Below are 15,028 nucleotides of genomic sequence, written 5' to 3' on the forward strand. Positions count from 1 at the left end.
TTGAATGGGATCACAGCTCTTAGAAACTTGCAGTGTGCTGAAACGCTGACATTTTGCAGTCTCCCTCTACAAATATTCTACATAAACATAAGGCATTAGGGAGAAAACCAAAAACCTTTCAAAGTTCCAACAGAGTATTTCCTGAACAAAGGAATAACATCCTGCACAGGACACTAACCAGTTCTCTCAACATTAATAAAATGTAAATGATTTACTCACCCGTCTGTACAATAAAATATGTCATTAGTGTTAATGAAGCATCTTTAAAAAGCATCACATGGCTCTATGAAGCTGTGAGCTAGTATTTACCAGACGGCTCATCTCTGAGCAGGTACTAAAAAGACCCAAAGACTCTTCTGTGTCTGCTAGGTACCAACTAAAGTCTAAAATATTACTAGTCATATCTTTGTCAAAAAAAAAAAAAAATCCAGTATCTCTCAGGACTTTGTATTACTGCACCCTCCAAAGCTCCAAGAAGTAATGGGAAATACAATTCTTCACTGGGGGGGGTGGGGGTGTGTGTGTGTGTGGAAGCAATAAAAACTATTTAAGACCATGTTAACATATAAAATATAGCAAGATTACTACAACAACTGGTTCTGACCAAATTCAGTCTGGAAATTAAACTAAGGCCAAGCTACAAGCAGAATGAGTTTATAGAAATATCTCCCATCAAAAGCAGTGGCCAAAGAAACCTGAAATAAAAAAGCAAATAGTGAACTGCCATTTTGCAGCTGTATTTCTCACAAGATGAAACTAGTTGGTTGTTCATTTCTGTTATGTGCATTTTGGTTAACTGTATACCACTTAGATGATTATATTATTATTATAGTCAAACTCAAACTATCAAAAATCTGTGATTTTTCTTCGAGTGAGATAGGACAGTACATTAAAGTAAATCCAATTAGGGTACCTTGAAGCAAGTGTGAATTTTTAACCAAGTTATTTAATAATTGATCTTAACTATCCCAGCAGGAAAAAAGTAATTCTTATTTCCTTACATTTTTTCCACTTCTCTGAAACTTCAGCGTCATGACTTTGTGTCAAACAATAAAGTTCTAAACCCTTAATGCAAACCTGCAGGCAAATTCTCGTACCCAGCATAACTTCAGTACATGGCATACTAATGGAGTAACTGCATTTCTGTTTATTTCTACAAAAGCCCACAGAAGACAAGACTGCCTTTTCCATCTCATTGCAAGATCAAGCCTGAGACAATGAGATGATACAACCCTGTTCCTACCTCATCTTTTTTTTTTTTTTTTTCCCTTTCTCAACATGTTGTCTTTTCCTTCCCTGAATGAGGTATCAGGGACACCAAAAAGGAATTTCCCCCTACATAAAGTATCTTCAATTTAAAGTTATGCTACAATATCAAGTCTGAATCTAATCTTTGCTTCACTGTAGGCAATACTATGTAGCGTTTCAGCTTTGTTATAACAAGTAACAATTTTTTCATTGAAAACTTGAAGCATCTGCATAACCAATGAAAATACCGTGAACTTCTCTGATGGATTTCAGAAAGTGTGAGAACTCAAAATTGATACCTGCAATACTTTCAGGTTTTCAATATGAATACGAGTTCCTGGTCTGATTCATTTATGTAGGTCTCAAAGAGGGCCATGCTTCAGCTGAATGACTGACACTCTGCTGTGACCTAAGCTGAGCACATTCATTCCCAAAAATGCATCAACATTAGCTATCTAAAGTCCATCTGGAGAGAGCAGTGCACACGGCAAGTCCAACTCACACTTGAGACCAAGCATAGCACACCACAGCTGCATCTTTTGTAAGATATGACAGCTTGTACATGTGCAATTTAACATTAAACAGGCCCATTACAAAATATTTAAATTCATTTTACAAGTGAAAAACACTTGCATTTGGATCAACGCAATGCAAAACAATATATTTATTTTCCACAAAGGGAAATAATTTCATGAAATGAACTGTCCTAGATTTTCTGTTCAAACAATCAGACAAAGGTCTTCAAACAGCTTTAGCAGGTTCACAATTATGAAGAAAGAGGAAGGCTTTTTTAATTTAAGAACAAGTGAATAACAATAAGTTTGAGGAACAGAAGCCCAGCTTTTTTCTTTGGATTCCCAGAGAGCAGGTAGCCAGTCCTAGAAATAGATACCAGACAGAGAATTTGGTTCTGAAATCACTTAAATAGTCATCTGGAGAAGGAAGAGCTCTCAAAGCTGGGCTCCCAGCCTTTGGGAAACTAGCAGGGGTTATATACAATATGATCAAACTGACAGGACATTTGCATATTTTAACTCTGAAGTTTCAGTCGTCAAAATGCCTTTCCAAATACAGGAAATGTAAAGTTTTTACACATGAAGGTGTTAATTCTTTCTGTAGGTTTTGCAAATGTTTTTGCCACATAAGCTTTTCATACATACAACAAAATTACTTCAGAGTTCATAAAACCTAGTTAGAAGTTGTTCTAGAAAAGACAGGAAAAGAGGAATAGCTATTCTTAACGGTCGTAAGACATGCACTTCTGCCTACATGTTGCATGTTCCCTTGTGCTCAGCATCCTGCATACATACATAAAGTATGCAGAGGGCACATTTCTGTATTAGGCCTTCTCTAAAACTATACCTGGATTTGGTCCAGTCCCTCTTGTTTTTTCCCCCATGCTGTCAGCAAAGATACTTTTAGCTCAAGATTTCAGGAGGCATACACTTCCAACCAGGTAAAAAACAGCAGTTTACAACATGTTAGAAAAAGCAAAACAATCTTAAATAAGAATTACATAACAGTGTTTCAATAAACCTCATTCTTTTCCTGGCTCCATCTGTGACAAAACAAAGAGGATGTTTCTTTGCTTTTTCTAACTTTGAACACTCTTACATCCAAATCAGATGATCTTATTGCAAAAAAGAACCCAGCTATTCCTCTCCTCCCACAGGATGTATGTTAGTATTCTTTTCCTAGGGAGACTTCTGTTAACATTTCTTTGTCAAATTTCCTTCTTTGTCTGGCTCTTCATAACAGCCCACTGCCTCAAACTCCATCCACTGGCAGATGAACCTGAATAAAACACTATAGCTCAGTTAAAACTTTTTAAGCTTAAAACCCCTATATTAATGCCTACATCAGCCAGCATGGGTTTATGGAAGGCAGGTCCTGCCTCACTAACCTGGTCTCCTTCTATGATAAGGTGACCTGCTTAGTGGATGAGGGGAAGGCTGTGGATGTTGTCTACTTGGACTTTAGTAAGGCCTTTGACACTGTCTCCCACAGCATTCTCCTGGAGAAGCTGGCTGCTCACGGCTTGGACAAGTGCACTCTGTGCTGGGTTAAAAACTGGCTGGATGGCTGAGCCCAGAGAGTGGTGGTGAATGGAGTCAAATCCAGTTGGCGGCCAGTCACGAGTGGGGTTCCCCAGGACTCAGTGTTGGGGCCAGTCCTGTTCAATATCTTCATTGATGATGTGGACGAGGGGGCTGAGTGCACCCTCAGTAAGTTTGCAGATGTCACCAAGCTGGGTGGAAGTGTTGATCTGCTGGAGGTCAGGAAGGCCCTACAGAGGGACCCGGACAGGCTGGATCATTGGGCCGGAGCCAATGGTATGAGATTCAACAAGGCCACATGCCAGGTCCTGCACTTGGGTCACAACTACCTCATGCAACGCTGCAGGCTTGGGGAGGAGTGGCTGGAGAGCTGCCTGGAGGAAGAGGACCTGGGGTTGTTGCTTGACAGCTGGCTGAACATGAGCCAGCAGTGTGCCCAGGTGGCCAAGAAGGCCAATGGCATCCTGGCTTGTATCAGGAATAGTGTGGCCAGCAGGAGTAGGGTGGTGATAGTGCCCCTGTACTGGGCACTGGTGGGGCCGCACCTCAAGTACTGTGTTCAGTTTGGGGCCCCTCACTACAAGAAGGACATTGAGGTGTTGGAGCGTGTCCAGAGAAGGGCAACAAAGTTGGTGAAGGGTCTAGAGAACAAGTCTTATGAGGAGTGGTTGAGGGAGCTGGGGTTGTTTAGCCTGGAGAAGAGGAGGCTGAGGGGAGACCTTATCGCTCTCTACAACTACCTGAAAGGAGGTTGTAGCGAGGCAGGGGTCGGTCTCTCCTCCCCAGTAACAAGCGATAGGATGAGAGGAAATGGCCTCAAACTGCATCAGGGGAAGTTTAGGTTGGACATTAGGAAAAACTTCACCGAAAGGGTTGTCGAGCATTGGAACAGGCTGCCCAGGGAGGTGGTTGAGTCTCCATTACTGGAGGTATTTAAAAGAAGAGTAGATGTGGTGCTTGAGGATATGGTTTAGTGGTGGACTTGGCAGTGATAGGTTAGTGGTTGGACTCGATGACCCTAAGGGTCTTTTCCAACCTTAACGATTCTATGATAAGATTTAACAGTTGACCCTTAGCACTCAAGTACTGTTTGGGGGTATTGATAACTGCATTCATGATACAGGTATTTTCATATATAGCTTCATGATATCAGCTGGAATGTTTAAATTGCATCGACACATCCAACAGTACATAGGATAAGAGAGAAAACCCTCAAGGTCATGTTAGGTTTATCAGATCTACAGAAGACAGAAATATAGCAACTTGGGGTGTTATCCCTTCAAAGAATGTATAACCCCTTAGCAAAGTGAAATGAAGTTGAGGGACAAAAAGGTGTGATATCCCGTCCCTACATTTATTTTCTAATTTATCCGTGAAAACAAAAGAAAATATGCTGATGTTACAGTTTTACCCTAGGTCATTCATCTACCTTTAAGAGCTGAAAAAAAATAACGTCACTTTCTCTCTCAGTTGTAAATCAACCAATAAAATGCCACCAAGCCATAAGATAACACCCTCTCACTGCTGATATCTGTTACATTTTCACTCTGTGCCAATAAATTTTGCCAAATTTCCTTATTTCTTTACATGGCAATGTAGCAGGAGGCTGAGTCAGTGTCATAATGTGAATTAGCTCATCCCTCAGGAGAAACTCTAAAATGCAACTCCCCCTTCTTGCTTCTGCATGTAGACAGCAGTGGTAGTTAGTTATTAAACAATTCTAATTAAAACCAAGCTGTTTCATCCTAGATTCCCTTAAGTTAACTCTGATCAGTGGCTTTACACAGACTGTACATCTTTGCTGAAATGATCTAAAATGAAAATCCCATTTAAGCAGCAAAGGACGTTCTGCACTCAGAAGCATAAAAGCCACTTAACTTCACTTAGATCCTACCTCTAACACCCAAGTTCTGCTTTGTCATTTCTTCTAGCTCTTGTGTGTAGTACTTCAATGCATCTGTCGCTATCAACACCTGCAAGTACAAAACAATAGAAACCTGTAACAAAAATACTCTCATTCTGCAACAATTTAGTGTGTCCAGAAACCTATACAATATCCATACTACTAAGAACCTGGTACTCATCCTACAGGCATTCAGGTCTTCCTTTAAAAAGCTGACTTCTCTCTCAAAACTAGAATACGGAATACCTCAAAATTTACAGACTAACATATTCTAGGTACAAGCAAACAATCCATCTTCCAACTTCCTAAATATTGGGTAACTATACACAATCTGTTTGTTCTTGTTTTGACTGGGATAGTGTTAATTTTCTCCACATTAGCTAGTATGGGGCTGTGTTTTGAATTTGTGCTGGAAACAGTGTTAATAACCCAGCAATGATTTCGTTCCTGCTGAGCAGGGCTTACACAGAGCCAAGGCCTTTCCTGTCCCTCACCCCACCCCACCAGCGAGGGGCTGGGGGGACACAAGGGGCTGGGAGGGGACACAGCCGGGACAGCTGACCCAAACTGACCCAAGGGGTGTCCCACACCATATGGTGTCACGCTCAGCGTATAGGGCTGGGGGAAGGAGGAGGAAGGGGGGGACATTGGGAGTGATGGCGTTTGTCTTCCCAAGTCACCGTTACACATGATCAAGCCCTGCTTTCCTGGGGATGGCTGAACACCTGCCTGCTCATGGGGAGTGACCTAATCCCTTGTTTTGCTTTGCTGGTGTGCACACTTTTTGCTTCACTTACTAAACTGTCTTTATCTCAGTCCATAAGTTTTCTCACTTTTACTCTTCTGATTCTCTCCCCCATCCCACTGGGGGTGGGGTCAGGGGATGGGAAGCAAGTGGCTGGGTGGGGCTGAGTTGCCAGCAGGGGTCAAACCATTACATTGGTCAAACCTTAGTATAGCAAAAATAATTTTTAAAAAATAAACCACAGGATTTCACATACTCTCTTGGACCTTTTTCTCTCAGATTAATCCCTCACATTTATCTCTTTCAAGCACTCCACTACAGAAGCAGATCTTGAAAGAAACTTCTATTCTTTATGGTGACTTGTAAGACATACCACACTTACTCTAATGCTTTCATTCATTTGACAAATTGCTAGAATTCCAGAGAAAAAAGGCAAATCAGAGTTGCAAAACAGAAAAAAAAAAGGCAACAGCTGGTCTAAGCACAAGGCACTAAAGGCACCCCATCACATTCTAAAAATAGAAGCACTTGAATATAATTACTGCACATGTTCTCCAGAGGAAATATAGTTACGTGCCATCAGTTACAACCCACTGAGTCAGACTGGAAATTCTGAATGCAAGTATAGGCCTGTCTTTGTCAGTGAAGCTAACCTATCTCAATTTTACACTGTAAATGATCTTTAAGCAACAGAAGAAGGGATTTTTTTCCATTTTTAAAAATACTATCATACCTATTTTGAGCATATAATCTATAATAACAAAGTGTTATATAAAAATGAAGCAACCATTCAATCTGATTAGACCTTAATAGTCTTCATACTTTATGAAAGCTGTTTTTAAAATTCAGTTTGCAAATTTTACTTGTAACTGCAAAATAGAGCAGTATGCAAGGTTGCAAACATACACTAACTCAGAAGGCAGGCAGACCAGAATCTTCGTCCTTCTTTGCAGGTCTTCTAGTCTTAAAATAAGGAAATGTTGTGCATCAGGTAGATATGATGTGCACACACACTTGTCTGAGTGGGAAGAAGAGGGGGGAGAATATAGAGATAGAACAAAAACATAGAATCATGTGTAATGAAGAACCTGAATCATTCACCTGCTCTTCTACTGCAAGAACTGCTTCACAACAGAATCTGGATTGAGCCTAAAACAGAGCTGTTTAAATGTCCTTTCCTTAGATAGGTATTCTTTTACTCCAAATCAATATCTTTTAGCAAGATAATACTGAAAGAGAAAGCATTCAAATGAAGATCATCAGCCTGAATGATTTATGAAATCTTTGTTAATACTATTTTTTATTTACATTACAATGGTTAAGGAAGCAGAAGCATCTGAAATTTCTGTATAGTCTTTCAGCAGTCTTTTATGGCAAAGACAGCTTCACAGAATGTGGGGCAAGGCAAATTAGAAGAACACATAACTTCCTCTCAGAACAAGAGTTTCAGCAGAGCTGTTACTCAGCAGTACTCTCTTACATCTCATATCATCTCTATTACTCTGTCAGACTAGCCCACTTTGCAAGAGACCAGAACAAAGGATCAGTAACACCTCCCCCAAACCCCCCAAGCCCCCACAAAAAAACCCAAACAACTTTTTTGCTAGTTTCTACCAAAATGCCTCCATATCAGTAAATCACTTTGTATAGGACCTTAATATTTGCCATAAGATAAATGTTAATATACAGTTAAATCATAAAAACTCTGACACAGAAAAGCATAACAGACATTTCACTTTCAGTGAAGAGCTCTCCTTTCTAAGATGGGGATATCTTATCTCCACTTTTTACTACAGACTTGCATCCCACAAGCCAACATCCCATTAAAAAAAGCTTAAGATCTCAGTGATGTGTTGAATCTCTTAAGAACTCAGAAAGCTTCAAATTTGCTACTTCAGTGTTTAGAAATAAAGTTCCCTGTATCAGCTCTTCATGTCCTCAATTATTAGACCCTTGTTTCCCCAGCAATTTATGACTAATGTTTGACAGAATCAAAAAACCTCAAGCCTACCACGCAACTTCAAAAGCCAACAGCAAGACGGGTGTTGCAAGCAGACAAATACACTCCCAATCTAGCAATACTAAGTGTCAGATGATAAAAGTTATTAATTTTGCCCAAAATAGAAAAAGTACTAGGGAAGATTTTCAACCATGAAGTGGTGAAGGAGAGAACTCAGAGAAGGTATAAAATCACAACATAACATCAGTAAAGGCAGCCTTGTAACACAGCATGGATCCTCGAGGTCTTCAGAATTGTACTCTCATACCTCTGTCACTTCCCAGAAATCCCTGATTGGTATAACATATACTCTGCAATAGCATCCAGAGGACTGAGATGCTAGACACCATATAAATATATAAACACACATGACAAAAAGATAATCACTACCACAAAACCAAACCAAAACAAAACCCCACACCCTATGCAAACCTTGAACTATTCTGGAGCATATAAAAACAAAATTCTGATTATTTTTAGTGGGTTTGAAATGAACAGTGGTGTAACGGCATATCCTCGTACATTTTCAAGTGCTGGGGTTGGTTATGCAAGAGACCTTACGTGGAGAGAAGTACTTGAGAACACTCCCCCCAAGACTAACTGTGGAGAAGAAAAGTCTGAACTGACAGAGAAAAATACTAACTTATGCCAAATACATTTGATCCATTTTTAATTCCTCTAAAAGTCAGCTAGTAGACCATAGAAACTGGATACACCTTTTTCAACTAAAGCTATAAACAAGATTAAAAATAAAAAGCTTAAAACAGATGGGACACAGTCAAAACAAAAATAAACCTGTTAAGCCCAGTAAGTATGTTCTTCTAACAGTCAATATATAACAAGTTCTTCTCACCACGTGAAATGTTGAGAAGACTGATCTGAAGAGAATGTGAGGGTTTTAAATAGAAAAAATAAACTGTTTCTCTTTGTTTCATCTGTTGATTCAGTTGCAAAAGCAGTACTACATGAATGTTATGCATACATACATCTGAAGCTATTTGATTTAAATACTGAAACTTCGCAGTGCCAAAAAATCTGAAATATTGCATTTAATGACTTCTTTGAAGCTCACGGTGGCTGCTTTTCATGAATTGTTAATTTCTTACATTATTTAGAATACTCTCTCCATATATTAGAAAGCAGCACTGGATGTGTAACGACTGTTTATATTGATTATAACAACATCTACATCTATTTTGATAATGTATTTCACAATATATATTCTACATATTCCTAGTTACTATAGAGATATAAACACTTTATACACATACTTTCCTTCAAATGGCCAAATCCGTATTCTGTTGTCATAGCAGCAAGCTGCTTTTTGCAGCCTAGACCAGCGAGGTGGCTGTTACTGAGGTCCAGCTAGGTAAATTACCTCATCTATCCATCTGCTTCTGTAATGGGACAGAAGGGAAAGGCCTGCATGGTTTCTGTTCCCCCACATCTCCTGCATCTCAGTCTGATGGTCTGCATGTGTACAGCTCTAGCTTCAAAAAAGCAACAGTGTTAAAGCAGGATCTAAGCTACCTTCCTTCACTTCCAGTTCTTAAAGCTCCCAGTTAGTGAAAAAAAGAAAAAAAAAATACCCACCTTTATTATTCAAAAATATACATTTTTAAGCAGGAACATATACATGCTTTTTCAAGACAATATTCAATTAACTTGTTAAACAAAACCATACAGCAATAGCTAGTATCCTGCTATTGATGCTTCAACTCCAAACTCATTCAATATCTCCTAAGCATTCTGGAAGGCCAGAGGAACAGGTAGGCTTTTCAGTGTACCTGTGTACCTTAAATAACCTCTCTAATGTGCCTTAAATCAATATATTTGACCAAAGCAGTACAAATGCAAAGCCATTCTATACTTCTGTAAGACTGAACTATGACAGAATCACATAATCCCAGGTTGGAAGGGACCTCAGGGATCATCTAGTCCAACCTTTCTAGGAAGAGCACACTCTAGACAAGGTGGCCCAGCACCCTGTCCAGATGACTCTTGAAGGTGTCCAACGTGGCCGAGTCAACCACTTCCCTGGGGAGATTATTCCAATGGTGACTGTCTACATTCAACATGGGCCCTCTACTGGCAGAAGGTCTCCTTCACCAGAAAGGAATCTACGTCTCTGCGATTGCAGCCATGCTGTAACAAGCATACCTAAACATTTAAATAGATGGTGCTTGCGGTAAATAATTTCAGCAATAGTTTTGCTGGAAATGCTTTAACTAACACCTTTACTCAAGAATCAACAACACTCATCACTAATATCAGACACATAGGGCATATAACATTAAGAAGAAATTTGTGAGTCACATAGGCTATTCTGACCATTTTTATTCATAGTCTCTAAAGTCACTAAGATCCAAAATTGGTAACTGAGTTTCACAGACTAAGAAAATCTGATGTTTCTGCAGACTGCAACAGGAGCTTTTAAACAAGAGGGCCACCACACTTCTCACAGCAGAAGCAATAAAAATGAGAGGCGTGACACACTTGTGCAAAGCATCCCTCTCAGTGCTCCACGCCTTCTCTCTTTAACATGACTTGGGTTGGAAATACCAAATTGAAGTGTCCCAAATATATAACTCTGTTTTCAAAACCTTGATCATCATTTTCTGATGATATGAAAGACGGTCGTGAACAGATCCAACTTAGCACAAAGTTACAATATAAGCTAATATCTTCAGGAGTTCCACATGTATTTTTTGCCCAGTTACAATCGGGCAGGCAAGTGTTCTCTTGGTAGCTGTTCTAGACAGTTGCTCTCTCACATCTTTCTTCCCCAAACACATTAACTGTGAATCACAAAGCTAAATGCATGATAAAGCAAAAGAACAAGTGTGTGTTGAAACAGACCACATGAATAATTCAGTCTCTGCTTTCACTCCTTGCTGCCCACATTAATAGTAATTTTTCCTCTTTCCAGATTATAAGCATTTATCCAATCCATCAGAAAGTTTTTCCTTAGCCTCCAGAACATTAGCTTGCCACCTTTTTCTTCAGCAATTAGAAAATGTTGCCACTAGTGAGATGTTATTACTAAGCAAAATTAATTATGCAGTCAATAAAAAATTATAAAAAGGATGCAATTTTTAAACATTTATATAAATTTCCAGTTTCCCCAGTGATCTTCCTGAATGTGGATTAAAACAATGGAACAAGGTGGGGTTTTTTTTAATTGGCTGTAATAAATAAGACACCAAATGAGTTTAGAGTTAAACAACCTACATACACAGCATATCATGAAATAACAGCCATCAAGTAAACAAGGAAATAAAAAAGGGGAGACAAGTATAAAAGCTCACAGTGGGAAATGGCTTGCTATAAGAGCCCACAGCAGGATTCTGGCATCTTTGAGATGCAAATATCCACCCACTGCATTGATCAAAGTATCTTCATCAGTATCAAAAGGTGACTTATTGAGCACAGGCTTCATAACTACTCATCTCAAAAGACAACAGCACCTTCCCATCCTAGTAAACACAAGAGCCACCTTGAATAAATGGGTAATGGCAGCTTGATGCTGACAATCAAATTTCATTCCTTTGATTAAATTTACACAAATACAGAAGAAATGCAAATGTCAGGTCTCATTCACACTTAGTAAGAAACAAGAGACCAAAACTTCACAAAAAAAGTGAAAGCAAAGCTGTACCCTCTAGCCGTTAAGGTATACTCCATTGCCAGAAAGAGGTTAGGCAAAGTGGGAAAAAAAAAAAGTAAAAAAGGCAAAGTGAAAACACAATGAGATTTTGCAAGTAAATCAACCAGCAGTACCAGAGGTTCAGCATCTCCAACTACTTCAAATAAATTCATCCCGATGGAGCAATTACCTGGATTAACAAGAAACAAAATACTAGTTGGAAATCAACTTTTTCTTTGCACAAGGACAGGAAAGAAAAAGGGGACAGACTTTTCTACTAGAGAAGAAGAGACTATGCAGAGGCAAGAGAACCAATATTCAAGCACCAACACCCGCTAAGTTCTTAATGCAGAAAAAACTTAAAACATTTACCTCCCTATAGTTTTCAGTTTGTTTTATTTCTGCTGAATCAACTCACCTGCTTTGCATGTGTATAACGGATTTCAATGAGACATGTTTATATTAAGAAATAATATCTATACTCACCTTATATGACAGCTCACAAATTCCAATAAACCCATTATGCCCAATTCTTTGAGTTTATCCATCCCAAAATACCCTCTCCTAACCTACACATTTCCAACACTGTTTTGGATTAAATAACAGTTGCTTGAGTCCTCCATCTCATAAGGTCATATAGAGCTATTAAATTTTTTTCTCCACTTGCACAGAGGAACTGAACACCTCATTAGCTAAAACTCTGCTGTAATACTCAGATCCCACTTGCAGAGAAAGTCTAATTCATATAAGCCAGCAATACGTGTGTGCGTGTGTGTGTGTGTATATATTAAAAAAAATTATAATATGTGCATAGAACTCTATCTGCCTCCACCGCTTTTTCCATCCACTTGTTCACCTTTGGTGTTTTTTTTCTTCTAGGGCCCATATACACAGAAAGAAAAGTATAACCCAGACAGACTGTAGCCTCAATTTCAGAAAGAAAGTGGAATTGGAGAGTGATTTAATTACTATGAAGATGCTTAGTCCCATTAGGGTGACCCAAAGTACACAAGGAATTTGCACTGTCAACACAGATAAGGAATTTCATCAACTCTCATCAGTTAAGGTTTCACCTTCGACTTAAATTTTTTTCTACCCTGTTATCATTACCAAACATTTTGTTCTACAGAGGGTCTAAACCATTCATGCAGATTTAATTTATGGCAATTTAATCTGTGTCAGAAAGTTAATAACTTAGGAATAATGCATGTGTCTCTTACTGAGTTTAATCAGCACCCATTAACGTGCTTCGTATTTTTGCCTTTTTGTTATTCATGCATTCTAATCTGAAACTACATTTACACTGAGTGGAAACAAATTTACCCAACTCATCAGACCTCAATATAGACACCTAACTTGCCCAAACACTTTCCTCACTTTTAGAAGTCAGGAAATTCCACTTTTCCTTTTTGAAAGTACAAATCAATAACTTCCACCAAACTAACAGAAGAGTACAAGGAGATCTAAGCTCTTTCATGTACATTGATAGTGTTCAAGGATCTCATTGTCCTCATCTACCACTAAAAATCAATAAAAAGCTCAATGGAAGGGTTTTACCTCAGTATAAGAATGGCCCTACCATGGCATAAAACCTGTGCAAGGGAAAAAAGGTTCAGGCCATAAGTTACACATACTTTGAAATTCTTTTTTTTTTTTTTTTAAACAAGGAATACATTAATAAAATAAGTTTTGACTGTTTAGCTGTAGAATGAAATCAGATGAACATATTTTAAAATGCAACCTGCAGTACCTGCAATGAAACATTCATTTCTAGTGTACAGACAGGTGGGAGGAAAAGTCTACCTTCCAGAAAACAAGGTGTCAGTAAAAAACCTTTCTAGCAAGATAAGCAGTGAGCTGAAACCGTATGAAGCAACGATGATGTTCTAGTTTATTTTAACAATTCAAGCTCCATGGAATGGAGTGACCTTCTGGTTTCAAGGCTGCTGACCTCTCTGATATTTTCAGGATGTAACCTTAACAATTTTGTACCTAAGTATGCAGATCATAAATATTTAATTTACTGCTTCCAGTGTGGATTTTGCCCACTGTCAATATATCTATTAGATATATTAAGCACATCTCATCTGAGATCATAGCCTTCTCTCATTCATACCAGACAACAGGCAATACAAGCCCAAGCATTATATGAGGAGATTATAGTCAGTGTTATACACTGCAGATGTTTTTGGCTTCACAGGGACGCGCTGAACATGTTATCAAAAGTTAACGACAAAGCAATGATCAAAAGATTTTTCTGTTTCAATTCTGCGGCATATTTGTTTGTAATCTACATTTAAAAATTCTAAAGAGATCTTCCCCTAGAAGTCTAGATTGCCCAGTAGTTGCGCTAGCCATTTACAAATGCTAATAAACAAAGCAATCTATCTAAAACGAAACAATTCAAAGACTGATTTCATTGAAGTGATTGTATTTTTCTTAATTGAAATAAAAGTTCCCACATAGACCTAATGATTACAAACATTTGCAAATGTACTTTGATTCCATTTGCCAAAAAACACCCGCTTACTCAAACATAATTATTTTGGCAAACTCAGGTTTTGAAGTAAAGAGCACTGCAAAAATAAAGGTAAGTATTAGCATTAATAATTGCTAAGAAATGAGAATAAAATCTCACTAAATGTATTTTAACAGTGGGAAGTAAAACAGAGTGTTTCAGTGCACAGTTGTACTTTCATAGAGTTTCTTGCAACGCACGATGCCAGAAGCAGTGGATTAACCTAGTTTTTGTGGGCACAAGACTAGAATCTATTGCTGAGAGCAGCTGTCAGAGCCACCTGCATATCTTTGGCTCCAATCAAGTCTCAGAAGTAAGCCAAAGGGTGATTTCAGGATGCTGCAGTGTCCATTTTAATTTATGTCTGTAAAAAAGACAAAACAAAAGAGTGACCAGTATAAACTAGGGAGGTTGGAAGCTGCTAACCATGCCTGCCTAGAAGCTTTGATTATACAAAGCTGGTACAATTTGTACTTGTCATATTTTTCCAGCATATACAATAATATCAGTTTGACCATTTTTTTTACCTGTATGCCTAAAAAATGGCCTTCCCCACCATATTGAGAGCATGTTTGGATTAGACAGCGAGCAAGATGCTACTGCCAAGATTAAATGGCAAGCAAAACCAATTGCTTGGAAAAAAATTTATAAAGGAAGATAAAGATAAAGGAAAAAAAATAAGAGAGAGACTTCCAGCTACCAGCAAATTAACTTCAAACAGTTCGAACCGGCACCGTAAAGTTCAGATGCTCATCCAGATTCTTCAAATTGAAATCTGGAACAGAAATTAGGCTGACTTATTTGAAGTTTATCTATTCCAACTCACTGTTCTCTACCTCCCTGTTCAGTAAATCAGAGAGAAAACCCACTGGATTTAGCTGTGGGCTCAGACACTATCCCTACAACATGAGA

General features: G+C 38.6%; 1 long non-coding RNA gene across 6 annotated transcripts in view; it reads right to left on the reverse strand.

Annotated features, from left to right (window-relative positions):
• The window catches only part of LOC142061278 (uncharacterized), a 346,726-nt gene that overhangs the window by 278,385 nt on the left and 53,313 nt on the right, over positions 1-15,028 (reverse strand). Inside the window, exons 1-4 of one of the 6 annotated variants that reach the window (XR_012662095.1) lie at positions 11,733-12,047; positions 9,331-9,442; positions 7,055-7,182; positions 5,200-5,278 (exon numbers count right to left, since the gene is read on the reverse strand). This is a non-coding gene — a long non-coding RNA (uncharacterized LOC142061278). Of the gene's footprint in view, positions 1-5,199; positions 5,279-7,054; positions 7,183-9,223; positions 9,299-9,330; positions 12,048-12,084; positions 12,532-15,028 lie in introns of those variants that run through there. The other 5 variants (XR_012662097.1, XR_012662093.1, XR_012662092.1 and 2 more) reach the window with 5 other exon arrangements.

The sequence above is a fragment of the Phalacrocorax aristotelis genome, chromosome 8 (genome assembly GCF_949628215.1).
Source record: "Phalacrocorax aristotelis chromosome 8, bGulAri2.1, whole genome shotgun sequence".
In the NCBI taxonomy this organism is placed as follows: Eukaryota; Metazoa; Chordata; class Aves; order Suliformes; family Phalacrocoracidae; genus Phalacrocorax; species Phalacrocorax aristotelis.